Here is an 18,113-nt window from a genome sequence, read left to right on the forward strand (position 1 = left end):
AAATATTTTATTAGGAATAAAATTCCTATCACTATATTATCATTAAGTATATACCACAGCATGACATTGTTATCAAAAGTTCCTTGTAATGAAATAGGATGCTACTTGAAGCAAAACTGTTACTTTTCTCAAAAGTAGGAGACTTGATACCGAAAATATGATCAGGGAACTGGCTACACTCGTCCTCCTGTCCATTAGCGAAGTGTTCAACTAACCTAGTAATATATCAAGGCAGTGAAGTAACTGTTCAAAACCAAAACACATGTTGCTAGTAGAAATAGTTTTGTGATTAGGGAAAGCTCAATTCCTACAGAAAGTAATAAAAGCCTCTCCTTTGGATGAGGACATTATGAATGTCACTAGTTGTTGCAGACAAATGCATTTAATCAAGAATATTATTTTATCCAGTGAAGCAAAAATGCCACCGTCCCCATGCCCCTCCGCAAAATATATGTGCTTTTAAAATCCTCTATAGTTTCCATGAACAGAGTTCAGTTTCATATATACATATATATATTTATACACACACACGGAGTAAAAGTAATAACTAAAACATAGAATGTATACAAATACATACACACATGTACTTCCAAATAACTAAAGAAGATACCTTAGAATTAGTTTTCTTCTGAGCCATTTCTACCTCCTTTTGCTTGTAAAGGTGATTGTTTAGACTTCCATCTTGTAAGACTCTGGCCTTCTGATCTGGAGAAAGTTGCCACTGAGTGTCATTGCGCTCTTCTACAACCTGGAGACACATTTCATTATGATTCTGGTCTCATACCGTTAAAAAAAAAGTTCAAAAATTGAAGAGGAAAACTTTAAAAAAATGTTCAAAAGAACATGATCCCATGTTTAAATTTATTTTAAACCTAAATAATATATATTGAGTCAAAGGGATATTATAAAATATATATGTATTGCACTATGTAATATTGATGGAAATACAGTTTTTATCAAAATCTTATTTACGTGATTTTTTGTGGCCTTCAATTCCATGTTTAGCGTTCTAAGAGCGAGTTGAACTTGTTTTCTTTCAACTTCTTTCTTATAATAGTCTTTGTTGCTCCTTAACTTTTCCCTAATATTTTCATATAACATATCAGGATTTCTTCTTTCTTCTTCTTTTTCTTGTTTTAAGGTCTATCTGCAATTACATGCGCTTCTTTTATTTTTTTTAATTCCTTTTTTTTAACATTTATTTACTTTTTAAGACATAGATAGAGAGAAAGCATGAACGGGGGAGGCACAGAGTGAGAGGGAGACACAGAATCGGAAGCAGGCTCCAGGCTCTGAGCCATCAGCCCAGAGCCCGACGGTGGGCTCGAACTCACGGACCCCGAGATCGTGACCTGAGCTGAAGTCGGATGCTCAACCTACTGAGCCACCCAGGCACCCCTACATGTGCTTCTTTTAAAATTTCAAAAAAAGTTCATTTTATGATCTGGTTCCACAAATGTTGGCTTATTATTCAAATGAAAAATTACTATGTTCTCCAATTGTTTTCCTTGTAAGGCTCATGTTTTTAATTTGTCATTTTAATCTCTTCCAAACCATATATACAGTTGAAAAAAGCCAGGAGAAAGCATTATGCAATTTAGTTAGTTTTAGTCAGTAATAACCTGGTAGATGTTGTAGGAAAGGAAGTTTGAAATTATTCAGGAAAGTTAGAGTTGAAAATTATCCCCTTTCCCACAGGTATAATTATTCCTCCATAGGACAGATAATTCAGTTTCTCATTAAAAGGAGAAGTTGCTGTTTATAAGCAAGTTTATCAATTTCCTGGAAATAAAATTTCCACTTGACGAAACCTTACAGGTACCTCCAAAAATGATGTGCAGTGTAAGAGAGCATTTGTGGATGTTGTTTACACAACATACACGTGCACTGTCATCCAAGACTATGCTGACGAGTCTAATATCTGTTGCCTATAATTTTTGTTTCTTCTTCCACAACACTTGCAACTTACCTTGTTGAGGGTGATTACCTACTTTACGAATCACTTAAACGTCCCTTTTAGAACAACACAGGATACGTATTGATTAAGTAAACAATAGAGTAATATGACCTTTCAGCATACACTCTTGAATTAAATGTTATGACAGAGATGTTGAAAAAACTTATCAGTAATCACTTTCCGTATTACTTTTTTTAATGTTTATTCATTTTTGAGAGAGAAAGGGAGAGCCCATGCAAACAAAGGGGGAGAGAGAGAGAGAGGGAGGCAGAAAATCCGAAGTGGGCTCTGCACTGACAACACACAGCTCGATGTGGGGCTCAAACTCACGAACCCTGAGATCATGACCTGAACCAAAGTCGGACGCTTGACTGAGCCACCCAGGCGCCCCCAGTTTACATTGTTTAAATTTTTTGTTGAGAGAGAGATGACACAAGTGAGCGACGTCAGAGAGAGAGCAAGAGAGACAGAATCCCACGAAGGGCAGACAGAGAGGGAGAGACAGTGAGAGAAGAGGAGCTCACCCGAAGTGGCGCTCGTGCTCACCTAAAGCCGGGCTCGAGCCCACCCAAAGCAAGGCTCAAACTCACGAGATCATCACCTGAGCCGAAGCCAGATGCTTAACCAACTGAGCCACGCAGGCACCCCCACTTTACCTTTTAACCCCTGCATGTTAAGAAGCAAACGGATCGATTTAGGGGAATTTTACTGTCTTGAGAAAATTGACCATTTTATAATCTGTTGGTAGATACACAAAGTAATATAAACTTTCCTGAGAACAATTTAAAAAATATGGATCAAAGTCTTTTTTTTAAATTTTTATACTTTAACCAGATTATATTATATTGAAGAATTGATTCCAAGTAAGTAACCAGGCATGTAGAAACAGTTTTATATAAAAGACATTCCTGACAGCATTAATTAAAATAATGAAAGATGAAAAACAAGCAGAATTCAATCTCTTCAATAATGATGTTTCTTGGACTATGGTGGACTTTTATATGGCCGTTAAAATTGTGATTTGGAATACACATTAAATTATAAGTATATTCTATTAAGAACTTGCTGTGTTATTTCCAAGAATCGCACACCTCACAGCACTAAACAAGTATTCTTTCCAGGAAAATCCCATAAGGTAAGTCAGCAATTACAAAATTTTCCCTACACATCTGTAGTATAAAAGGAAACAGTTGAAACATTTCCTTCAAGCCAAGAGCAGAATTCACGTTCCCATTCCACTTTTTGATGCTCTAACCGTGATATCATGTCTTTGGCTTCTCGTAGCTCGTTTTGTAGTGCACTAACCATTTTTTCCTTTTTTGTCATTTTTCCCATAAGAAGTTTACAGTGATTTTTTGTTAAGTTTCCTTAATTTCTAATAAGAAACACGTATATCTTGGATTTTCAAGAAGCCAGCATAATCTGCATCAGAGAAGAAACAGAAATAAAATAAATGAGTACTTTTTGTATATACAGGCCTGTGCATCTTCAATTCACTCATTCACACATTGAATAAATATATAACTTCAATGGAAGATGTTACACTCAGCTCTACAGATACAATAGAGAAGACCCCTGGCTCTCGATTAGCTTAAAGTCTAGTGAAGGAGAAAGACAACTCAAACGGTAATTCTAAATTCAGATAGTTCCTATTAGAAGACAGAGTTCTGTGATCATAACTTGATCTAGATTGGGCCCAAGGAAGATAGATGTCCCTGACGAAGAGATAACTATACTGAGGAATGAAGGAGGAGCAGGAGGCAATTAAGCAAAGGAGGAAGACAAGCACTCTCGACAGTCTAGAGCATGTGCCGAAGTTCCACTGTAATCTGCTCCTGGCCAAGATGGTGTAACACGTACTAATTGATCTTCCTACCTGAAGCAAGCCAAAACAAAACAGACAAAATACAATTTTAACATGATTTTCAAGACGCAGAACTTCAATGAAGGAACATGATCCCTGAAAACCAAACACGTTTGCCTAACATGTATGCCCAAGCTCACTGCCTTGAGAGAGATTTCAGGCTACGACACAGGAGACATAAATTATTTAAGTAGATTTCATCAGACTCCTTGATTCGAGGAAGCAAAACTGAGAGTCGGGTGAAGTCAAGGCAGATAGAGACGACAGGTCAGCATCCAGGAGACGAGAAAGCAGGACACAGAAAGAACCCTGGGCATCTGCACAGGGTCCCCTTTGGCTATTCGGCAGAATAACAACCAGTGCATACATGGAAGGAAGTCATCAAGGGAAAAAAATCTGAAAAGAGTAGAGGAAACACTGCCTGCTGCTCCCACAGCACAAGGGACAGTATCTATTCACATTAGCTAAGATAGAAAAACTCATAAAACTCCATCAACCCCCCCAACTGTTTAAAATCTAAGCACACCTGCTGGAATGACCAACCCACCAATATGAGTAGGGAAATAAAGCAACCAGAGTCACAACAGAGAGCATGAAACACACTCCAAAGATACCTGTTGAAGGGCCAGGCCCTGGAAAGTGCTCACAGGTGCAGGACACATGACAACTAGGAAAACACATAAAGTACCGAACACTGATGAAATGTAAGAATTCTCAAAAGAAACTCCAGGAAGAAATGAGAGCTAGAGAATTGCTCAAAACGATATAAACAATATCGGTTCAAGAATTTAGAATAATTTTTGTAAGATTAAAAGCTGAGCTTACAAAAAAGCATAGAAGACAGCAGAGAATCTTTTGCTGCAGGGATCAAGGAACTAAGAAATTGTCACAGCAATTAAGAAATACTGTAAATAAGATGCAAAGTAAACTAGATGCAGCAACAGCAAAGATGGAGGAAACAGAGGGGAGAATAAGTGACATAGAAGATGAAATTATGGAACATGACGAAGCCAAGAAAAAGGGTGATAAGAAAATATTAGACCATGAGGGGAGTATTAGAAAACTAAGTGATTCGATGAAATGTAATAATATCCGGATCATAAGACTTCCAGCGTAAGAGAGAGATAGAAAAAGGGCAGAAGGTTTACTTGAACAAATTATAGGTGAGAACCTCCCTAATCTGGAGAAGGAAGCAGACATCCAAATCCAAAAGGCACAGACAACTCTCTTCAGATTCAACAATAGGTCTTCTCCACAGCATATCATAGTGAAGCTGGCAAGTTACAAAGAGAAAAGAGAATTCTGAAAGCAGCAAGGGACAAACGGGCCTTAACCTACAAAGGTAGACACATATGGGTAGTAGCAGACCAGCCAGCTGAAACTTGGCAGGCCAGGAGGTGATGGTAGGAAAAAGGCCATGTGATGAATAGGAAAATATGCAGCTAAGAATCCTTTCTCCAGCAAGGATGTCATTCAGAATAGAGGGAGAGATAGGCTTTCCCAGAAAAACAAAAACTACAAGAGCTCATGACCCCTAAACCAGCCCTGCAGGAGATCCTAAGGAGACTCTGTGAGTGGAATGTTGTCAAGGCTACAAAGGACCAGAAACATCACCACAAGCATGAAAGCTCCAGACAACACAATGACATGAAATCCATATCTTTAAATAATCACTCTGAATGTGAATGGACTAAATGCCCTTATCAAACACATAGGGTATCAGAATGGATTAAAAAACAAAATCCATCTATATGCTGTCTACAAGAAACTTATTTGAGACATGAGGACACCATTAGATTGAAGGTTAGGGGATATAGTAGCATGTATTATGCTACTGGAAGTCAAAAGAAAGCTGGGGTAGCCATACTTAGATCAGACAAATGAGATTTTAACATAAAGTCTCTAACAAGAAATGGCGAAGGGCATTATATCATAATTAAGGGATATATCCATCAAGAAGAGCTAACAATTGTAAATGTTGGTGCTCCCAACTTGAGAGCCCCCAAATATATACCTTGATTAATCACAAACATAAGCAATCTTATTTATAATCATATGGAAATTGCAGGTGACTTTAATACTCCCTAACAACAACGGACAGATCACCTAGGCACAAAATCGGTAAAGAAACAAAGGCCCTGAAGGAATCGCTGGACCAGATGGATTTGACAGATCTATTCAGATATTTCATCCAGCAGCAGCAGAATACACATTCTTCTCTAGTCTACGTTCTTCTCTAGTCTACATTCTCCAAAACAGATCATACAGTGGGTCACAAAACAGCCCTCCATAAATATAAAAGAACGGAGATCACACCATGCGTATTTTCATTCACAACACTATGAAAATTGAAATCAAACAAAAGAAAAAGTTTGGGAAGCCTCTAAATGCAAGGAGGTTAAAGAACATCATACTGGAGAAAGAATGGGCCAACCAGATGATGAAAGGAAAAATGAGAAAAAATATATGCAGGCAAATGAAAATGAAAACATGACAGTCCAACCCCTTCGGGATGCAGCAAAGGCAGCCCTAAAAGGAAAACACATTGCCATCCAGGCCTTTCTCAAGAAATAAGAACAATCTGAAATACAAAATCGAACCTCACATCTAAAGAAACTAGAAGAACAGCAAAGAAACCCTACAGCCACTAGAAGAAATAAGAAAGATTAGAGCAGAAATAAACACTATAGATTCCAAAAGAAAAACCCCAAAAAACAAACAAAAAAATAGAACAAATCAATGAATCTAAGAAAGAGTTGTTTTTTTTAAAGAGTAAATAAACTTGATAACCCCCTAGCCAGCTTTCTCAAAAAGAAAAGAGAATCCAAATAGATAAAATCATGAATGAAAAAGGAGAGGTCACAATCAACACCACAGAAATACATTTATTAGAGAATACTACGAAAATGTATATGCCAACAAACTGGACAACCTGGAAGAAATGGACACATACCTAGACAACTACACAGTACACAAACTCAAATGTGAAGAAATAGAAAATTTGAACATACCCATAACCAGAGAAGAAATTCAATCAGTTATCAAAAATCTCCCAAGAAATATGATTCCTGGGCCAGAAGTCTTCCCCCAGGAATTCTACCAGACATTTAAAGCAGAGTTAATACCGATTCTTTTCCAGCTGTTGAACAAATGGAAGAAAAGCTTCCGGACTCTTTCTATGAAGCTAGCATTACCTTGATTCCAAACACAGAGACCCCACTAAAAAGGAGAATGACAGGCCAATATTCCTGATGAACATGGATGCCAAAATTCTTAACAAGATACTAGCAAATCCAATTCGGTAGTATATGAAAGAATTCTTCACCATGATCAAGTGGGATTCATTCCTGGGCTACAGGGCTGGTTCAATATTCGCAAATCAATCAAAATGATACATCACCTTAATAGAAGAAAGGATACGATCACTCATATGATCCTGTCAATAATTACAGAAAAAAACATTTGACAAAATACAGCATCCTTTGTTAATAAGAAACCCTCAAGAAAGTTGGGATACAAGGAACATACCTTAACATCATAAAAGCCATATATGAGGAACCTGCTGTGAATATCCTCAATGGGGAGAAACAGAGAACTTCCCCCCTACCCTGCCCGCCGAAGATAAGGAACACGAAAGGGACGTCCATTCTCACCAGTGTTATTGAACATAGTGTTGGAAGGCCTAGCCTCAGCAATCACACAACAAAATGAAATAAAACACATCCAAATTGGCAAAGAAGAAGTTAAACTTACACTTTTCGCAGATGGCATGATACTCTACATGGAAAACCCGAAAGACTCCACCAAAAAGCTGCTCCAACTGATAAATGAATTCAGCGAAGTCACAGGATACAAAATCAACACACAGAAATTGATTGCACTTCTATATACCAATAATGAAGCCACAGAAAGAGAAATCAAGAAACCGAGCTCATTTACAATTACACCAAGAACCATAAAATACCTAGGAATCAACCTGACCAAAGCTATAAGAGATTTGTATCTTGAAAACTATAGAAAACATATCAAAGAAATTAAAGAAGACACAAAGAAATGGAAAAATATTCCATGCTCATGGACTGGAAGAAGAAATATTGTGAAAATGTCGATAACGACCCAAAGCAATCTACACATTCAGTGCAATCCCAATCAAGGTTGCACCAGTATTCTCAGAGCTAGAACAAACAATCCTACAATTTGTATGGAACCACAAAAATCCCAGATAGCCAAAGTAATGTTGAAAAAGAAAACCAAAGCTGGAGGCATCACAATCCCAGACGTTAGCCTCTACTACAAAGCTGCAATCATCAAGGCAGTATACTGTCGGCACAAAAAGAGATGCAAAGGCGAATGGAATAGAGAATCCAGAAATGGACCCACAAATGTATGGCCAACTAAACCTTGGCAAAGCAGGTAAGAGTATCCAATGGGAAAAAGGCTCTTTAGCAAATGGTGCTGGGAGGGCTGGACAGCAACATGCGGAAGAATGAAACAGGACGTTTCTTACACCGTGCAGAAACTCAAAATGGATGAAAGGTCTCAATGTGAGAGAGGAAACCATCAAAACCCTGGAGGAGAACACAGGCCACAACCTCTTTGGCCTTGGCTACAGCAACTTCTACTCAACACACCTCCGAAGGCAAAGGACATAAAAGCAAAACTGGACTCTTGGGACCTCATCAAGGTAGAAAGCTTCTGCACTTCAAAGGAAACAATCCACAAAATTAAAAGGCACCAACGGAATGGGAGAAGATATCTGCACATGACATATTAGATAAAGGATTAGTACCCGTACTCTAGAAAGAATTGGCCAAACTCAACACCCTAAAAACAAATAATCCAGGGAAGAAATGGGCAGAAGACATGAATAGACACTTTTCCAAAGAAGACATCCAGATGGCCAACAGGCACATGAAAGGATGTTCAACGTCGCTCATCATCAGGGAAATACAAATCAAAACCACATTGGGATACCACCTCCCACCGGTCAGAGTAGATAAAATTAACAATTCAGGGAACAGACATTGGTCAGGATGTGCAGAAATGCGAACTCTCTTGCACTGTCAGTGGGAATGCATGGTTGGTGCCGCTGCTCCAGAAAACAGTGCGGAGGTTCCTCAAAAAATTAAAAATAGAATTACCCTACAACCCAGCAATTGCACTACTAGGCGTATATCCAAGGGATACAGGAGTGCTGATTCATAGGGGCACATGTGCCCCAACGTTTATACTATCAAGAATCACCAAATTATGGAAAGAACCCAAATGTCCATCAACTGATGAATGGGTAAAGATGTGGTTTATATATACAATAGATATTACTTGGCAATGAGACAGAATGAAATCGTGCCATTTGCAACGACATGGATGGAACTGGAGGGTAGTATGTGAGGTGAAATCAGTCAGAGAAAAACATATATATTTTCACTCAAATGTGGATTTTGAGAAACATAACAGAAGAACATGGAGGAATAGAAGGGGGAAATAGTTTCAAACAGATAGGGAGTTAAATAATAAGAAACTCTTAAATACAGGGAACAAACTGAAGGTTCATGGAGGGGTGGAGGAAAGGGGAGAATAGGTGATGGGCATTGAGGAGGGCACTTGTTGGGATGAGCACTGGGTGTGGTATGTAAGTAATGAATCATGGGAATATATTCCCAAAGCCAAGAGCACAATGAATACACTGTATGTTAGCTAACTTGATAAAAAATTGTATTTAATTAATTAATTAATTAAACTACAGCCATGTGTGTATGTGGGGAGGGGAATCTAACAATACACTAAGAGATAATTTGTTGTTAACAAATGGGGTTTATCCCAGAAATGCAGAGTTGGTTTAAGTTTCAAAAACGAATTAGTGTTATTCACCATATTAACAAATTTTAAAAAAGAAAATTATATGATCATCTCCGTAGATAAGTTCCTTGTCAAAATTCAACATCCATTCCAGATAAAAACTTTTGGCAATCGTGGAATACAAGGGAACTTCAAAATGATTTAAAACAAAACAAAACAAAACAAGTCATGATAACTCTACAGCTAACGTTGTATATAATGGTGAAAAACTGAATGCATTTCCTATAAGATCAGGAAGAAGACAGGAATGACATTCACTGAATGACTTCTTTTGTTCAGCACTATACTAGCAGTTCTAATCAGGGCAAACAAGATAAAGCAACAAAGGACATCCAGATAGAAAATGAAGTGAAACTGTCTCTATTAGCAACGACATGGTCAAAAAATAGAAGTTGGCAAACTCCAACCTGTGGGCCACGTTACTTGTTTTGGTAAATTAAATTTTATCAAAATACAGCCATGTCCATTAATTTATGCAGTATCTATTGGCTGCTCTTATAGTACAATGGCAAAGCTGATTAGTTGTGACAGAGAATGTATTGGCTACAAGTCTACAGTATTTACCATTGTTAGTAAAATAGTAGTTAAAAATGAATTTTTATGACCTTTGCTTATATAGAAAATTTGACAGAATTAAGAAAAATGCTACTAGAATTAATACAAGAATTTACCATGGCACATGGATCTCTCAGTCGGTTGAATGTCTGTCTCTTGGTTTCAGCTCAGGCTATGATCCCAGCCTCATGGGATGGAGCCCCATGTCAGGCTCGCACTGAGCATGGAGAGTTCTTAAGATTCTCTCTCTCTCTCTCTCTCTCTCTCTCTCTCTTTCTCTCTCTCTCTGCCCCTCTCCCCTGCTCATGTACTCTCTCTAATATTAAATATATCTATACATATAAATTTATCAAGGTTGGAGGATACAGAATCTTTACACAAAAATCAACTGTATTTCTATATATTAGCTATAAAGAATCAATAATTAAAATTTCGGGGCATCTGGGTGGCTCAGTTGGGCTCAGGTCATGATCTCACCGTTGGTGAGTTCAAGCCCCACGTTGGGCTCTGTACTGACAGCTTGGAGCCTGGAGCCTGCTTCAGATTCTGTCTACCTCTCTCTCCGCCCCTCCCCAAGTCATGCTCTGTCTCTCTCTCTCAAGAGTAAACATTAAAAAAAATTAAATTTAAGATATATTATTTACAACTGCACTGAAAATAAAAAAAACAATCACAGTTAATATCATAAAAGACAGAAAGACCTATATATTAAACACTACAAAATATTACTGAGAAAATTTTAAAAGGCCTATATCAAGGGAGAGATATATACTCTGTTCAGGGGTTAAAAGATTCAATATTGTCAAGAAGTCAATTATCCCCAAATAAATGTGTAGATTCAACATAATCTAAACTTAAATTCCAGAAGACCACCAGAGTTGGTTTTTGTTTGTTTGTTTGTTTGAAGAAACAGACAAACTGAATCTAAAATTCACGTGGAAATGCAAAGGATCCAGAGTAGCGGAAGAACACTGAAAAGAACAGAGCAAGACGACAAACACTACCTGATTTCAAAAATCCTTATAAACTGGCAGTGATTAAAACAGCATAATATTTGGACAAAGATGGACAAAGAGATCAATGAGACAGAATAGAACCAATACTTAAACCCTCACATATGTGGCCAACTGATTATGACAAAGGAACAATGGCATAAAGTGGAGAAAACACAGCCTTTTCAATAAATGGTGCTTGAACAACTAGATATCCATATGCAAAAGAATGAACTTGTGTCCATACTCTGTATCACAAATAAAAAAGAATATAAAATGGGTCATAGATCTAAATGTAAGACCTAAAACTATAAAACTTCTAAAAGAAAGCATGAGATAAAAGCTTTGTGACCTTGTGCTATGCAAATATTTCTTAGATACGAAAACCAAAAGCAACAATCATACAAGAACAAATGCATATGTAAACTGGACTTCACCAAAAAGAAAAACTGCTCTTCAAAAACACTGTTGAGACAAGGAAAAGTCACAGAGTGGGAGAAGAAAAACCTTGCAAAAAAAAGGGAGGTGAGAAAGGAACTGTATCTAGCTCTTTCCACCATCTTTCTGTGCCACCATCATGATGCATGTGAATGTCATGGCAGATGCTCCCCAAAGCATAATACTGAAAAGAGAAGCAAACTCCAGGTTCTTACTAGGCCATGCTCCAAAGACATTGTCCTTTTTCTAACTGTGATGATGGTTACACTGGTTACACTGGTGAATTTAAAATCATTGATGATCACAGAGTTGGGAAAATTGTTGTGAAATCACAGGCAGGTTAAGCAAGCATGGAGTGACTGGCCCCAGAATTGATGGACAATGCAAAGATCTAGAAAAATGGCAGAATAATCTGCTCAGTTTGGTTTCATTATACTGACCACCTCAGCTACAGTCATGGACAATGAAGAAGCAAGATGAAAACACACAGAAGGGGAAATCCTGGGATTCTTTTTCTAGGGATGTAATATATATGTGCAAATAAAATGCCTCAGTGGAAACAACAACAACAACCACAAAAAAAAAAGAAAACAAAATAAGAAGGAACTGTGTCTAGATTATACAAAGAATTCTGAAAACTCAACAATTAAGAACACAAACAAACAAATTTTTAAAACAACCAAAGATTTGGACAATTCAAAGAAGATACACAGATGGCAAACAAGCACAGGAAAATATGCTCACCATCATCCGTTATTAGGGAAATGTATATTGAAACCATAATGAGATATATACTAAATATCCATCCGAATGGCTAGGATTTAAAAAGCTGACAATACTAAGTGTTCATGAATATGTATGTAGGAATTGGTGCTGACACAGACTGCTGGTGGGAATGGAAAACCATACTACTCCTTTAGAAAACAATTTGGCAGCTTCATAGTAAGGGACTCTAAAGGGACATGAGATTTTTAAGGGTGATGAATACGTTAACTGTCTGGATTATGGTTATCGTTTCATACGTGTAAACATATGTCAAAACTATCAAATGACACACTTCATATATGTGCAGTTTACCTAACTAAAGCTGTTGGAAACAAAAAGCTCTTTCACAGGAAGAACGTCTAAAACATTGGATAAGACACAGACGGAAAGAAGGATGTAAAACCATACAAGATGAAGCCAGAGGACTGTGGCCTTTAACCTAATAGCAATGAGAAGTAATAGCTATGCTTTAAGCAAGGGGGTACCATGATGAAAGACACATTTTTTAAAACATATACTAATTATGGTTGCAGTGTAGACCAAGGTCCTGGGAGGTAGAATGGCAGGGAAAACATTCCTGAGGTTATTTCAGTCATCTAGGAGAAAAATAATGACCTGACCTGGGTGAAGGCACAGAAGAGAAGCAGAGTTAAACACATTAGATGTGCCATTCCCACTAAGAAAGGTACAGTAGAAATGACGACTCTCTGGCTGAGAGGATACAATAGTTCTCCTTTTATTTTAATATAAAACATATTTCTGAGATGAGCAGCTCTATAATACAGCAGTGCTCTATGGTGCAGTAGTAGGCAAGGTGTGCACATATTACTACAGCAATGTACGTAAAAAGGCTTCCTACCTTTACAATCCATGCCAAGTTGTTCAATCAGCAACATGAAATTCTTAGAGTAAGACAACTCACAATGCTCTGAAGCTGTTTCAGATGACTGAATGAAGCCGACAAGGTCATCCATAGAAGTAATTTGCTTTTTGACCTACCAATGAATAATACCATTTCAAAATGTCCCCCAAATATTTATAAAATATACTAGGTGTAGAGAAGTGATAAATAGCCATCTTTTTATAAAAGCAAAAACAGGGGCATCTGAGTGGCTCAGTCCGTTGAGCATCCGACTCCATTTTGGCTCAGGTTATGACCTCAGAGTTCCTGAGTTTGAGTCCCACGTTGACCTCCACAAGGACAGCATGGAGCCTGCTGGGGATTCTCTCTCCCCCTCTCCCTCGGCCCCTCCCCCACTTGTGCGTGCTCTCTCTCAAAATACATTTTAAAAATAAGTGAATGAACATTTAAAAGCGAAACCACAGAGACTTTTTAAAAGAACGGATTTTTATCAAAAAGACACTGTTATCCATAGCTAGTATTTCTAAGTAACTTTTTCACAGCAAATGTCTCTACAACAAAGGAAGATTTTCTATTTTTTCACTACATCTTTCATAATTTTTTGCCACTGAACAATATTCCTAACAAATATGTATCAAAATGATATAATAAAATAAAAATAAAATAAATAATAAATAAAATAAAATTACATTGTCTCTTTTGCTTACCTTGTTCTTTTTCTTAGAAATTTTCTTTGCAGGTCTGAAAAAACCCAACAATTCTTTTCAGGCAAATATTAAATACTTAAAATACAAAGCTTATCTAAACCTATTGCTTCTGATATAAAATCTCTGCATTTGAAACTAATTTTCTACAAAGGGGATTAAACAACAGAGTAACATTAAACCATATGGAAAACATACTACTGCTAATATTAACAAAGGATTAGGTGTATCCAGTTCTAATATATGTGCTGCTGAAGCAAGCACAACAAAGTACTAACGTTAGGTAAAAACTAAAAAAAGCAAAGGAAAATCCTAATGCTACTAGCATTATTTGATAGGAATGATACCATTGTTTGTGTTGTCATTTTACTAAAAATAAGCTTTTACTGGCACTAAAACCTACTTGGAAAGTGCAAGTTAACTCCCTATATGAAAGAACCCCTTTTTAACAATCATGATATTAACGTGTTGAAGAGTCACTATGCAGCTACCCTCTAGGCATTACTATGAGCACTTTACATGTCTTCAAGGTAATTGAAGCCCCACAACAATCCTATGAAGTAGGTTATTATATTAGGTATTTTACACAGGAAGAAAATGAGGCACAGAAAGTCGAAGGGACTTGCCCAAGAAGCCCTCGTCGCTGGCCAAAAACAGACCCTGAATTCAAACCCAGGAATGTGCCTTCAAAGCATGTGTTTTATACTATGTGGTTAAAGTAATACTCCAGTGTTTCTAACTAATATGACAGCAAATGAATCTATATTATGATTCGATTTCTAGCTATAGTGATATATAACAATTTCTGAATCTTACATATTTTTAAGAGACTTTATACTTGGCAAGATGGGAAATATACTTTCAATAAACTAAAGATTTGCTTCTTCTAGAGAAGTTCCTCAACAGGCATTCGTTCATTCATCCATTCCACTGTTTATTCCCACATTCAACACATACTTATTGAGCATACAATCTGTGTCAATGGCACTGTTGGTACAGGAAGCATGGTTTTTGTAATTTAGAGCTCTCTAGTCCAAAAGGAATAATCTGTTATGGATTACTAGTTTATTTTCCAATTGTAAATGAACAAAATCTTCCCCTTTCCCCAGAACCGAAATAATATTAAGTTAATAGAACCAGATACTTTAAAGTCCTTAACAAAATCATAGCTATTTGTGATATTATCAAAGGCACTGCATATTTAAAAGCATCAAGGAAGGATTAGTTTTATTCAGAATGGCCTCAGTGTTTGCATACATTTATGATAAGGGTGTGTGTGTGTGTATACAAATATATACATATAGAACTTATACACATATACTTATATATACATATATAAGAAATTATACATTTAATTTGTATATTATGCATATACATATACATACAATATGTCTATTATACATATAATATACATATAATAAATATACATATACATACATGTCAGAAATTATATAGCCATATATATATAAATATATATATAAATATATATATAAATATATATATACACACTTGCAAACATACATATATATTTTTAAATCTGCATATTCAATTGTATGAGAATACCCCATTGTGGAACCAATTCAGAATAAACCAACTTCTTGCACAAAATCACATGAATAAGAGTACTAAAGACAATTACTATAATCTTTAAAAGATAATGTAATACAATCAACAAACTTCCTAATGTTTGGAAAAGCAAACAATATTAAATTAACTAACCATGTCTATCTCTATTGATCATTTCCAACAGAATACACACTCTAAAAGCTCCCATCTTAAAATAAAAAGAGAAAGAAAATGCCTTTGCAATTCACATTCTTTTTCAGTTATCATCCATTTCTCTATTACCTTTCCCAAATAAATGCTCTAAGGAGTTGTTTACAGTTACTCATCTTCCATGCTTCCATGGTGACTACTGAAACTGCTCCTTGACAAAGTCACTTACCTTCATCATAAATTTTCAAGCAGTGTGTTTGATATGTTGAGTATTTCTTGCTTTAGCTTGGACCTACCTACACTACAGCACTTTATTTCCACAAAAGGTAATCACTGCTAAAATTCCTTCACAGGCACATAAAGAATTTATAGATTTTTACCTGATTTCTTGCTGATCCTTTTCAATGAAATGGCTGCAATCATTCTTTTGTAGTGGACCACCAGTTAGGGAATCTGCCTTCTGCAACACTGATGTGATCACAGATACTTTTGAAGTCCCTTTTTCATTTTCACCTTTCTTTAACTTCTTCATATGTAAACCAGGTTCCTTCCTTAAAAAGCAAAGTCATTAAAAAGCCATAAAAAAGCCAATGCTTTCTAATAATTTTACTGATAAAGAATAAAAAGACAATCTTCATCAAGTTCTGAATTTTACCCATCTGACTTAATTTGATTAATTCAGAGAACAGTGCTGAAGTACCAACCATACACAAGGAAATACTCATCTGTTGCTTCAAACACAGGTAAATATACAATTAGAATACAATGTGATTTGTAAGAATGGACATGTGAAAAGCTGTGAGGACAAGAAAGGCTTTACTGAAGAGGGAAAATAAACAACAGAGGTCACCAGGGAAAGAAACGGGAGAAAACCATTTTCTTAGAGATTAGAATGTGAGCACAAAGATTACACAGATGGCATCTAGGTGCCTTGAAAGGAAAAAGTATAAGCTTTTAGGAACTTGGAAAAACATCATAAAATACATGGAAGCAAGTAGTAAGAGATCAGTCAGGAAAGAAATTCTGAAGAAACTTGAAGGTTACACTAAAAAGTTAGAGTTCATTGCCTAAAGGCAGGGACTCTTAGACATGGGAGTAATAACTAGATGTGTGCTCTATTTTTGGCTTTGCTTTTAAATATAAGAATGCTTAATTTCAACAAAGTTTTAAAGTAGCATGAGGTCCATATAACAAGAAAGGAGAAATCAGTGAAATATCTTAGGGGAAAAACTCTTTTAAAATACCCATATGTCAGAGCGATATCAGTATCATAGTTGAATAAGATGTACCTTGTTGCGTCTCCCGACCTACAACAAACTGGCATCTTATCCACCCACGGGCAAAACTGCCTTTGCAGGAGCTGTGGGAACCTAGCACTATATTCCAAGGGACCGAGGAAAAGTCTTGCCTACCCGTGCATCAGGTAACAGGCTGACATACTACAGTCTAATCTGTGGACCTAGCAATAGCCCATAAAGTGCCTCCAGCCCCTCCCTCTCAGCCACATCTGGGAAGCCCTCCCTAGAAAACACTCTCTAAGATAATCACCCGTGGATGAGAGAGGCTTTTTGGAAAACCAGGTCTCCTGCAGAGAATTTCCAGCATCCCACTGGAGCAAAAAAATCAGGTTTGGACACACTGAAGAGGTAGTCATTAAAGACTGGAGGAGGTGACTGCTACTTCAAATGCAAAGACAGCAATGCAAAACTACAAAGAATATAAAATATCAAGGAAATATGATACCATCAAAGGATCACAATAATCTTCCATAATCAATCAGAAACACATGGAGATCTGTAATTTGTTCAAAAGAGAATTCAAAAATAGCAGTTTTAAGGAAACTCAGTGAGTTACAAGAAAAACACAAAAAGCCAATTCAGTAAAATCAGAAAAACACTCTATGAATAAAAGGAGAAGCTTAACAAAGAGCTGGACATAGTAAAAACTAACTAAACAAAAATCCTGGAGCTGAAGAGTATAATGAAGGAGATGAAAAAAGCAAGAGTGATCACTGACAGGAAATGGATCAACCAAAAAAAAAATGTGAATTTAAAGACAGGAACTATCAAATTATCCAGTCAGCAGAGAACAAAGTAAAAATAATGAAAAAGTGTGAGGAAAGACTATGTGACTACAAGTGAACCCTCATAAGGCTATTCACAACTTCTCAGCAGAAACCTTACATGCCAGGAGGCAGTGGGATTACATACCCAAAGTGCTAAGAGAAAAAAGACTACCAATCAAGAATACTTTACTCAGCAAAATTATCCTTCAGAAATCAAATTGAATAAATACATTTGATATACCGCATTAACAGGATAAAAAAAAAATTATATCATCATCCCAGCATGTGAGGAAAAAGCATTTGACATAATTCATCTTTTCAGGATAAAAACTCTCA

The 18,113-nt window shown here is 36.6% G+C and overlaps 1 pseudogene; it reads right to left on the minus strand.

Annotated features, from left to right (window-relative positions):
* LOC109261229 (ankyrin repeat domain-containing protein 26-like) overlaps nucleotides 1-16,263 on the minus strand; it is a 46,222-nt pseudogene extending 29,959 nt beyond the window's left edge.
* Nucleotides 16,264-18,113: the final 1,850 nt, after the last annotated feature.

Source organism: Panthera pardus, unplaced genomic scaffold, assembly GCF_024362965.1.
Source record: "Panthera pardus isolate Hobbes unplaced genomic scaffold, ASM2436296v1 HiC_scaffold_299, whole genome shotgun sequence".
Classification (NCBI taxonomy): Eukaryota; Metazoa; Chordata; class Mammalia; order Carnivora; family Felidae; genus Panthera; species Panthera pardus.